General features: G+C 42.9%; 1 pseudogene across 1 annotated transcript; it reads left to right on the top strand.

The window, feature by feature from the left end:
- Positions 1 to 9,481: 9,481 nt before the first annotated feature.
- Positions 9,482 to 11,732, top strand: LOC147419344 (3-ketoacyl-CoA synthase 4 pseudogene; annotated as a pseudogene). The gene is made up of 2 exons (XR_015187090.1): positions 9,482 to 9,895; positions 9,969 to 11,732. The product of XR_015187090.1 is annotated as a 3-ketoacyl-CoA synthase 4 pseudogene (transcript).
- Positions 11,733 to 12,247: the final 515 nt, after the last annotated feature.

Here is a 12,247-nt window from a genome sequence, read left to right as displayed (position 1 = left end):
ACTCTGCCAAGTCCTAAATTCCCAATTCAAAAAATCCCAAGTCACTCTACTAATTGGTAAACACCCAAGGATATGTTGATCAAGAAGACTTCTACAATTACCCTTTAAAGCATAAGGATGTTCTTTCAGGTTCACCCTAGTTTATACATATGTCAACTAGCCTTCAGTTTCTGCAGATATTCACTAACTTTGAACATAGAGGTAGAGAAGTAGTCTATCAAGCCAAGAGTAGGACTGGACACACATGCAGTGCAAGGTCTATATATGGCTATGTGTTAGGGGGATAAGGGCCTATAAATAGAAAGGTTGGGTGGAGATGAGCATGTGTCTATTCTTGAGCCTTCACAATGGTATCATATCTCAGTGTAGCCATGGAGGGGCAAAGGAAAGGTGGGGATGTGGCCTTCCATGGACTCTCTCTCTCTCTCTCTCTCTCTCTCTCTCTCTCTCTCTCTCTCTCTCTCTCTCTCTCTCTCTCTCTCTCTCTCTCTCTCTCTCTGTGTGTGTGCCATAAAGGGCTACGGCAGGTCGAGGTCATAGGGTACACCACACAGGCAGGACTGCTTGCACAAACCAAGGCTAAACTTTGATCGGCACCAAATCGCTTGTAGAGTGGCTTGTTAAAGCACGAGGGTACTGCATCAATAGAATCAGAGAGCATTATCACTTCTCCTCCTCCTCTCTTTCAATGCCTATGCTACCACTCCAACTTCCATATCTTTGGGGGCTTGGGTTTCAAAGCCAAGGCCATTGAAGGCCAACCTAATTTTTCTTTTAATTTCCCAAGGTGTGTTTCCCACCCTGTGTTATCTTGACAAATTCACAAGCTTGCCATAAAGCCCTCAAAGCTTCACAAATTCAACATTAAAGCCTTTCTCCCAAATTGAAAATTTCAAAAAACAAAATTTTTGAAAATTATTCTATGTGGAACTCGTAAGATTGAACCTACAATTTTTGGCTAATGAGTTATGCAACAAGGTACTCTATTCGGCTAGGATTTGAGTATTGTATGGCACATGGGTAGTGCCAAGATTTTGAAAATTTGACAACCAACTAGCTAGCATACCGTTGAAGGTCGACAACAATGGTTATGAGCCAATTTTTGAACTCGAGGTTTAGAGTTTGAGCAATAGGAAAACTTTTGGCGAATAGGTGGTTGTGTCAAGAAAGTGATCAATATGGTGGGCACAAAGGTCATGAAGAGGTTTCTAAGGGATAAACTTTGTTGCAAATCATTATTGCGCATTAATCATGTTAATCTCAAATATGGTGCCTCTAGCTACGAGAAAGCCTAGACCGTTAAAGAGAAAGCAAGGAATATTTATGCAAGCTATTTACAGGCATTGAATATCAAAGGGTAACAACCCCATTCAATCGACAAGGGGAACAGTAAGACAGTGTATTCTATTTTAACTTGATCTTGACTTTTTTTGTAGAGGTATGACACGAGCTTGACAAAAATAGCACGTCAATGTCTACAAGATGTTTCCCCTATTTTGAAGTCTTGATCATGATTCTTTATCTCTATTCAAAGATTTATGATCATGTTTGGACAAAGGATCAAGATCTGTAAAAACAAGGCTTTTCATGAGCAAGGCTGGTGCAAACAAACTAAAGCATTAAACATTTCAAAACCTTTGAAGCTTGGGCTTGAGTTAGCAACAAGAGAAATCATGTTCACTATAGTATGGCTATTACAGCTTGACTCTTGCAATTTTTATCATACATGGCATGTGTCTATTGAAGAATCATCAAAATAATATGAGCCCCAACAACATAGGCTCATTAGTGAGCTCTCATTATGATAGTTATCACTATGTGAAGCAAGGCTTCAATTTTATGCATATCGCATAGTAACTTCCAAAGTTTGAGATATGCTATTAGCATACAAACTTGGGGACTTTGCAATGTATCTTGCTAGTCTCTCATTGGGTGTTGTCATGAACCAAGGCAAGAGGGCTTACATGGTACACATGATAGCTATCAATCTATCAAAATCCATGGCTATGAGCTAATTTCAAGCGAGGATAGCAAAATTAGACTAAAATTCATTCTCAACTGGCCATAGATTAAGTTCTTGTTTTTCCATGCTTTTAGCCTTTAATTTGGAAGGGTCTCCTGTTATCCAAAGCAAAGTGCTTTGCAAAACATAACAAGAAGAAATGCTTCTACCCCATGCCAAAGTATTTCTCATTGGTTTCAAGGACAAAGCACACCAATTTGGGGAGTTGAAAATATTGCGATATAAGCTCACATTTTATGTACGTAGCGTCAAATTGTGATGTTCATTGTAGATCGTGCAAGGGACTTGCGATATCATCTCAAACTATGGAGGCCGTCACTGTATCCAAGGGCTTGTCACTCTCTTCCATGGCATACCAATAAGCTGGAGCTAAGTCCACTCAATCACTATTTATGCTCCGCTATAACACCTACTACTCTGTCAAGGACATCATTATCCACCTAATGGTCACGGTGCATTCCACTTAACCTAAATTTTGATGGTCACTAATTGGCCTCTTTGTACTTTTACTTTTAAATAATGAAGTTCTCAACTATCAAGGGATAGTAGCTACATTCACTTTATCAAGTTGCTTACAATCACTATTGGTAGCATGGTAGCCTATGCCGATCTCAGCTACATGCTAGTTTAAGAAGTTTCTTTGTAGAATCGAGGTAGAATCTTGCCAAGGGGTTTAAATTGCCAAGGCAACACCAAGGGTTCTTAGTTAAATATATGTTTATTTTCCCCTCTCTAGCTTAGTGTTTAACAGCTCAAAGAAATACTAGGACTTTTGAGGCTCAAATTGTGGTAATGTACCTCAAGGCTTGAAAATTTCATTTGACCTCCGAGTAAGTGTATTGTACTTTTTCACTTCATAGTAAGAATATAATTTGGTTTTGTTTCCTTTGTGACTATGCTTTGATTAAGCTTTACAAGTGGGATGCATATGCTATCATTCTTTCATCCACTTAACTCTTCAGACACATGACAAGGTCATATATGAGGAAAGGATTTTAGGAAGGTAGTGTACTAGGTACCATCTTTGCAACCTATTACTTTATTTATTCATTCTGATCAAATCGAGAGTTTACTCCTTGTTGAAACGATTATAGGCCTACATGGTAGGGTTCCATTTGGCACATGTTGTTAGTCACAAGATGTGCAACATGGTCTAGGAACTCATGGAGTTTGGTTTATCCAGTGTGGAGCAAGGTTTATGAGGGTCCCTCTCACTCATGTCGTTGAGTGTTTTTTATTACCTCGACATGCAAGTACATCTTTTACTTGATGAATTCTTAAAGTACTATATGAGACATATTCCACATGTGGAGAATATGAGTCTCTGAGACTAATGTTAGTGCATGTTTCCCCAATCATGTGTCATGGCAGAGTCCCTAGGTGTTGGTCAAATCCATTTATTAGACCATTTTGAGCTTGGCTAGAAATTTTCAACCAAATATACATTTTCCATACTTGAGACTTCATGGAAGAGTATAAATATGGATTTTTTCTTTGCTTTATCCAAGTCTCTGCATGCCAAACAATGCTATTTGGATAGTAGTAAATAGATTTAGCAAACAAGCATGTTTCAAACACATCAAGAAGACAACTTTGTGAAGGAGAGAGATCACAAGTTCGCTGTTTGATGAACCTAATCCCACCCCCCTGCTTCTTGCTCACACTGCCCCTTCCCCCTCCCTTCATGCTACCCTATCCCCCTCCCTTGCATACCGACTTCCCATCCCCCTCCCTTCACATTGGCCACCCTCCTTGCCAAGTCAGTATCCCCCACCCTCCCTCTCACCCTCCCCTTGTGATGCCCCCCTTGATCGTCCCCTCACTACCCTCATTGTTTTCCTCCTCTTTCCATGCACATCTCTCGTTGCCTAACCCCTGTTAAAATTAGGGCACACAACAGAGAGTGTATAACTTAGTGTGCAATGGAAAGATATATAGCCCTAGAATGATGGGCATATATACTACACATGGGGGGGAAAACCTCCTAGTGAGGGAAAAAATGCCTCGACGGTCCCAAGTGTGTTCACACACATCAATACATGTATATGGTAAGGAATACCCCTTGGAAGTGATGCCGTGAACAAGAGCTGGCACATAGAGTAAAGGGAAGTGCCATGCCCTAAGGACATGATCAATCCACAAAGGGGAGTAAGACCAAAGCTTTGCGGAAAGCTTTGAACTTCTCACGAGACAATGCCTTTGTGAAAATATTTGCAAGGTTGTCATATGTTGGCACATAGTCCAAGATGATCTCTTTTGCTGAGAGGCTCTCCTTGACATAGTGGTAATGCACCTCAATGTGCTTTGTGCGAGCATGAAAAACTGGGCTCCTCACAACTACCAATGTGCTTTAACTGTCAGTGTAGATAGTATTGGCAGTGTCCTGTCCAACACCCACATCAGCCATAGGACGTCTATGTTGGGTTCAAGCCCTCGTTCGATTGTTGGTGTCAGCCCGTGAGATACTCCCCTTGAAGCATGCAGATACTTTTAGCAGTTTGCATGGAAAGTTTTAATCTATATATATAAAAGGTCTTTTTAAGTTAATACAAGCATATAACAATAGCATTTTTCTTGTTGCTGTGTCGAATCTCTCTCTCCCTCTCTGCTCTCGTTCATCCCCCTCGTTCTCTGCACTTCTGCCCGCCATGGTGATTCTCCTCAAACGCCACCCTACATAGCTGTCATCAAACCCAACATTGGTATCAGAGCCCAAGCCGTAGGTGTGGTGGGCATCACAGAACCCAAGTGGGTCGGCATCTCATTGGTGAGCCTTGGCAGTGGCATTTTGATAGGCAACAGTGGCATGTATTGTGAGGCTCTACGACTTGCATTTCAAAACCTTGTAGCTCAAGCTTGAAGCTCATTGGACCCTCTAAGCCTAGCCAATCACATGCATAATGTATTTCAAGCAACATGGGTAGCATTAGGACAAGTGTCCTCCTTACCTCTTTGAGAGAGAGAGAGAGAGAGAGAGAGAGAGAGCTTGAAAATATCTAGATATTTGTTGAATTGAACTAAAAGCTCATTGGACCCCTCTTTAGCCAAGCCAATAGGATTCAAGCACACCATGTGGCTAAGCATAGGGAGATCTTGACATGTCTCCATGTGCCCCTTGAGAAAGGGGGTGCCCTTTGGGTGAGTGGGAGGTTAAGTCAAAGATTCCCCTAACTTTGGGGACTTCCCCCTTGGGCCTATTTTTGACTTAAGTACCTTACCCCCCCATGCATGGGAAGCTTCTCAAGCACCTTCCTCATCAAGCATGACAAGCACCTCAAGCACCTTAGTCAGCAAGCACGACAAGCACCTCAAGCACCTTAGTCAGCAAGCACGACAAGCACCTCAAGCACCTCAAGCACCTTACTAATAAGACTTTCAAAAACTCAACGTGATCTTCACACTTAAAGTATGTATTGCTAAAATAACACCCAAAAAATTGATAATGGCAAGATTGGATCATTAGAATCGATGAGTACTCAACTGGATAGGATTGTTCGATCTTGAAAGAAATTGCTGATGGATTACAAACAGATGGCTCTTAGCCATTCCAAAATAGGTGGCTCTTAGCCCTTTAAAAACAAATGGCTCTTAGCCCTTCCTGTTACCATATCAACATAGAAAGGTTGTAGTAAAATTATGCCTAATTTCACTTTTCTAGCAAAGAATTAGGGGAGAGAGAGAGAGAGAGGAACACCCCTTATTCTATTGTGTGGGATGCCCCCTGTGTATGCCTCTGTGCATATAATGACTGTGTCGTAGCTTATCTTATAAGTGTACAACAGTGTGCTTGTGGAACGTTCTCAAAGAGAGAAATAACATAATTCACATCTTGACTCACCTACCTTGTATGTGGTCGTGACTGTACCAGAGTGACTTAGGTATGTCACTTTGGTTGTGAATAAACATAAATAAAAAATGTTGTTAGACATCAATAACTTATCTCGTCCTTGACAGAGTAGTTAGTTTTATAGAGGAAGCGTATACAGTGATGGGATATCATCATATGTCCATCGTACTAGTACGCCATGCATACATATTAAAAAATAGAATAATAACCCCTTGGATTCAATGACAATCTCAACCATGTGAGCCCACAATGTGATGTACTTATGTTGCCTGCTCCTGGCAAGCTACAATGGCTTTGAAGTGATTATGCATTCGATGCATGGAGTCATGCTCCTGAAAGCCTTGCCTTCCCCTCCTCTAGGTAGCACAAGGAGGAGATATCAAAAATATAATAGCTGATGCAATACACAAGTCAGTTTCTTGAGTGTCGGTATATGGAGCTTGCTCTCATAATGTAGCTTATGGCAATGGCAAATTAAAAAGAGTTAAAAGAAAATTAATCTCATCAATTATCAACCTTGTCAAATAATATACCATATTGGTAGCATCAATACCGACAATAATTGTAGAATCAAAGCATACCTGAGTTCCCCCATACTACTTGTATGCAACGGTTGCTAGTGAAATTTCAAACCCATTGGATTTGGTTTGCTGTTAGGCAAGTTATATCTATGCCTACTCCTTGAGAAACAAAGAGTCATGATCCCAAACTTCTAGCACCTCTCATCTAGGAGAACAAAAGCCCTTGCCTTTGCATCACCACAACCTTGTTCTTTCTTTGGATAGTTTTGCAAACATTGTAAAAATAAAAAAATGAAATCGCTAATTCAAATGTACTTACCGATTCGCCTTGGAAGGTACAAGATCTGCTCTCCTTGAGAGCTATACTGATGTAAACTCGGCTCTACAAACCCTTGCTTATATAATCCATTCGCCCAGTGACAATGCCATAGCCGTTTGAGATATCACATGCCATGCATGAAAAACTTTGAAGACTTACCGTATATGCTTGATCGGGTCATTGATTGACAAGTAACTGACCTTGTCGAATTGTATACTTGAGCAGAAGCATAAAGAGAAAACTGCAGAAGCCCTCTTATTGAGGCTATTTATTGCGAAGGCAAAAACCATGGCCTTTCCCTTGCCAATTTCCAAGCGAATGCATCCTTGATTTCGAGATCATGGCCTTGCCAATTTCCCATAGTGACTATCCTTGATTCCCGGCTCATAGCCTTGTGGAGGAAAGGAGAAACAAAGAGGTAAAAGTATTACCAAATTTTTTGAAGGGGCTCCATAGAAGATTCCAATATGTTGAGCGTAAGCTTTGAAAGTTTTGCACTACGGCTGTATCCGTAATTTTTGCAAATCGGTGGCTTGCCAAAAAGTTGCTGAGATGTGGGCTTGAAGCTTAATTGAAATCCCAATGAGACAAGGGGGGAAACTCTGTCCGTGGATACTTGCCCTACATTCAAAAGGTCTTTGCCCTAAGGCCAATAGCATTTGGACGCACAGTGTGAAAAAAAAGAGAGTTCAACCATGGCGATGACGAGCAGGCTGTTGAGGGTCGCTTTGATGTTTTTTCTTCCCCCCGGCCTCACGCTCAGTTCGAGCCGGCCCTTGAGACGTTTGAGCATGGTGGACTTTTCTCCCCCCTCGTTTTGCAAGCGGATCTACACATGGCGTTACCCCGGCTTTGACTTTCTTTGATTAGCAGGGGATGTTCTCAATGGCCTTCTTTCACACCTAGCTTTTCATGAGCATGAAACTTTGCATGAGAGGTCCAGGACCCCTTTTGCCCAAAATAGCCCAAGCTCTGATACTAGTGTGAGACGGAGGGAACTGCCGTGAAGGATTCTCCACCCTACCACCCATAATATAAGCCCTTGGCCATCCATATTTAGAATCCCTTGTCCACAACTAGCAGTCGACCCTTGGCTTGGGTTCGTGACCCCCCTTGAATTTGCCCTTGGCATTACATAGAAGCCATCATCGATTGTTCTACCATGTTGTTCTACCAAAGTGTTAGCAAGATTCATCATCGACCTTGTCTAGAAGAGTGAGAAGCAAGAAACATTTTCCAAAAGCCTCAAAGAGAATGGCACTGAGCTTATTGGGTACTTTGACAAAAATTTGATCACCAAAAATTTGTTCTTCTGCGTAAAAGTAAGACTATAGACAAAGAGAAACATAAAAGTAAGCATTCAAATCTAGGCTTCAATGGTAAAAAAGAACACAAGAATTGACACAAAGGCAGAAGTCATAAAAGAGATGATGATGGAGATCACACTAGACATGCTCGATACCATGACGAACATCGGGATAGACATGATTGGCATGAGAGAAGCTATGAAAGATGAAGAGACCACGATAGAGAGGACGCATATAGAAGGGATCAATCAACGATGATCGAAGGACTCCCTCTATCCGTGATGATAGATGAAGAATCAAGTGGAGCTAGAGCATTAGGCTTAAGTTGAACAACATGCACATAAGTAGTAGCAATGATAAACATGATAGGAAAAGTGGGTCACATAGTTGACACCTACAATGACACAATTTTCTTTAGCCAAAGAGAGGACATAGTTGTGACAGCAACAACAAAGGACCATGCTTGATTCCATCCAAAGGATCTGAATTGTTTTTGGAAAGATCCCATGCTAGAGAACGGAGAATGACATCTCGCTTAGGGACTTCGAGGTGTATAACTCTATGTGTATGACATGCCGGAGTGGAAGAAGGATAATTTTTGTGGAGACACGGTGTCAACTCCCCATCATACTTTTGTATGACATGCACTATATATAGTCTGAAGTTTGTTGCATCTCCTCATTGCCTGACAAACAATTTAACTATTCACATGGTTTTTCTGTAGTTTAACAAAACAACGGAGTCTACGTTGCACACTCAGACGAGGCGCTTACTCAATGACCAATTCAACAGTCCAAGTTGATTTTTCCACAATTCAATCCACTACACCGTAAACAAAACTGTTTCTTACCGTTACGGTGAACACCCAGCATAGTGCCACCTAAGAGGATCGATGAATTGTTGTCGCTCTTCTGCACTGTTTTCAGCATGAAAGGGTGCAATCAAGAGCCGAATGCAAGCACTATCTGGGATAGAGGTGATGCCGTGAGTGGTGCAATGCGCAAGACGCAGGTCGGCAAAGAAAAAATTCAACGTAATAAAAGTGGCAGCGAGTAGGAACACAACCGGGGGTTCAATTCAGACCAATCAGCAAACAAGGCTTGAACTTGGAATTCGACGGCGGTGTGTTCATTACGACTTGCTCTAACCAATCCACCGCCCAGCTGAACGTGTCTCTCAATCGGAGTAAAGTTGTTCTATTGAAAGGGGCCGTCGGTCTCGATAGAGGGGCCTTTCAACGGCCCTTTTACCCTAGACTACATCAACAAATTTCTATGGCATGGCCAACAAAGCTATCGTGACCCACTAGTTCAAATTTCTCGAAGGGGCACAAGGCCAGGCTCCAGGCCCCAGGGTCCAGCTATTTTGATAGCAAAAGTGCGCGATCTTCCTCTTTGTCATCGCAAGTGAAATCGCAGGCACTACACCACAGGCTTGGCAACGATCGTGACCGTCTTATGGCATTCGGGCCGGCAGCCCTCATTGCGTGCACGTTGTCGTGCACAGACACTCACACATTCTCTTTCTAAACCAGGCACAGAGTACTATGTTCTTTTCAGGCAACCGCATCCTGATTTCCCGCCCTTTCACCATCGCATCACATGCATGCTGCTCTTCACTGTGTGCGCGTGCTTGCGAGAGTGTGTTTGTGGTGTGTGTGAGTGATGAGATTGAAAGGGCGATGGAGACGCCAGTGCATCTTGCCTCGCTACACATGCTGCCATGCATGTAGATGCGCTGTACTTTCCACTTCTACACCTTACACCTTGTGTTTGTTTGTGAGTGTAGGGGCCCCTCCCCTGCATCCACTTCATCCCCTGCGCCTCATCTTCATCGTCTATATACACGCACACACCCGACTCAGTAACCTTGACACAGGTATTTGCTCAACCTACATTGCCTTGTTTAAGCTTCCCCTGCTTCTTTAACCTGTTGCATGCCCTTCCTGCAGACTCAGGGGAGCAATGGAGAACAAGATCTCGTATGCAGAAGGAAGGGAAGGGTCCCCTGCTATATCCAGACGTGAAGAAGATGAAGGGCAGCTCTCCGTGCACATCCACTCAAGCAGCAGAAGGCTGCCAGATTTTTTGCAGAGCGTCAATCTAAAACATGTGAAACTTGGGTATCACTACCTTATCACTCATTTGCTTACCCTGCTCCTGGTTCCGCTCATGGTCGGCATCATTGTAGAGGCATGCCGAGTAGATATTCAAGATCTAAGACTACTGTGGACACATCTTCAATACAATCTGGTCAGTGTCTTGCTCTGCTCTACGGTGCTTGTATTTATCGCAACAGTGTACAGCATGTCTAGGCCGCGATCTGTTTACCTTGTTGATTACGCATGCTTCAAACCGCCCGAGGACCTGATGATTCCATCCTCGCTGTTCATGAGGCAGTCGAGGGGCTCGGGGTCTTTTGATAGCAAGAGTCTAGAATTTCAGCAGAAGATTATAGAAAGATCGGGTCTTGGAGAACAGACATACTTGCCGTCAGTCATGCATCATCTGCCATTACAGCCCACCATGACAGCAGCGCGTGCAGAGGCTGAGCAAGTTATGTTTGGTGCCCTTGATAAGCTCTTTGAGAAAACCAAGGTGAAGCCCAAGGATATCGGCATTCTTGTCGTCAATTGCAGCCTCTTCAATCCCACCCCTTCGCTCTCTGCCATGATAGTGAACAAGTATAAGCTTCGGGGAAACATCAGAAGCTACAATTTGGGTGGAATGGGATGCAGTGCAGGTGTCATATCCATCGATCTTGCCAAGGATCTTTTGCAAGTGCATGGAAACAGCTATGCTGTGGTTGTGAGCATGGAGAACATAACTCAGAATTGGTATCTCGGCAATCAGAGGTCTATGCTAATTCCAAACTGCCTTTTTAGGGTTGGAGGTGCTGCTATTCTGCTCTCAAATAAAGGGAGAGAGAGGAGGAGAGCAAAGTACGAGCTTTTACATACAGTCCGTACTCATAAAGGTGCAGATGACAAGGCTTTTTATTGTGTATACCAGCAGCAGGATGAGGCAGGAGAGCTAGGGGTCTCTTTGTCGAAAGATCTCATGGCCATAGCAGGGAATGCATTGAAGACCAACATCACAACACTCGGGCCTCTGGTACTACCCCTTTCAGAGCAGCTTCTGTTTTTTGCAACTCTAGTTGCGAGGAAGCTGTTAAATGTGAAGATCAAGCCGTACATACCAGACTTCAATCTCGCATTTGAGCATTTTTGTGTGCATGCCGGTGGCCGGGCGGTCATTGATGAGCTAGAGAAGAATCTGCAGTTATCAGCCAAGCATGTGGAGGCATCGAGGATGACATTACATAGATTCGGAAACACATCCTCATCTTCAATATGGTATGAGTTGGCCTATACAGAGGCAAAGGGCCGGATGCATAGGGGCGATCGTGTGTGGCAAATTGCCTTTGGAAGCGGTTTTAAGTGCAACAGTGCTGTATGGCGAGCTCTTCGTACTTTAAAGCCTCAAGCTGACAGTCCTTGGGCTGATTGCATTGATCAATATCCAGTTGTCATCCCTGACATCGTGAGCTACTAGGAACTTTTTTGTAAAGGGGCACTCTTGGACTAACTGCATGCAGTGTGGGTTAGTCTTCATTCTTGCTCTGTCAAACAAGTGGCTTTGTAGGCCACATGTCTTATTGACCTAAGCGTGTTTGATGTTAGTCATAATTTAAGGAAACATGATTGGTTTTGCAATGGCAGATGCACTCTATGCAGAGTGCATCGATAGCAGAAAATTTCCTCATATAACATAGCCAATGTTAGAAGGTGCCATAATTCCTTTTTCCTTTTTTGCATATTCAAGTTTAGATATTGAACCGAGTGTCAAAAATCACCGTTTGGGCAATATCAAAATGCACTCGATATCGGTTGTGAGTCTCCCATGTTCTGGATCTGGTGGATCATCCTTAAGATTTGCAGGAATTATGGTCTTCTGCACTTATTATGGAGTGACATTCAATGCCACTCAAAAAAATGGAAGGTGTTGAGACTTCTTGTTTAATGTGCATGCAGTCCCATGTTTCCAGTTGCCCATTCATATATAGGCGGCTGTGTCATGTGTGCTCATCTTTGACTTGTCCTGACTTCCACTGCTCAACAGGTGAAGCGAGTATGAATTGGCTATACAGGAACACGAGACTTTGGCCCATGTTGGTTCTACAAGGAGGATCACAGACAAGTACACCAGGAAAGGTTCTCTTTTTGATTCT

Source organism: Adiantum capillus-veneris, chromosome 29, assembly GCF_014529385.1.
Source record: "Adiantum capillus-veneris isolate H3 chromosome 29, ASM1452938v2, whole genome shotgun sequence".
Classification (NCBI taxonomy): Eukaryota; Viridiplantae; Streptophyta; class Polypodiopsida; order Polypodiales; family Pteridaceae; genus Adiantum; species Adiantum capillus-veneris.
The sequence above is the reverse complement of the archived record's forward strand: the minus strand, read 5'-3'. Positions and strand labels throughout refer to the sequence as shown.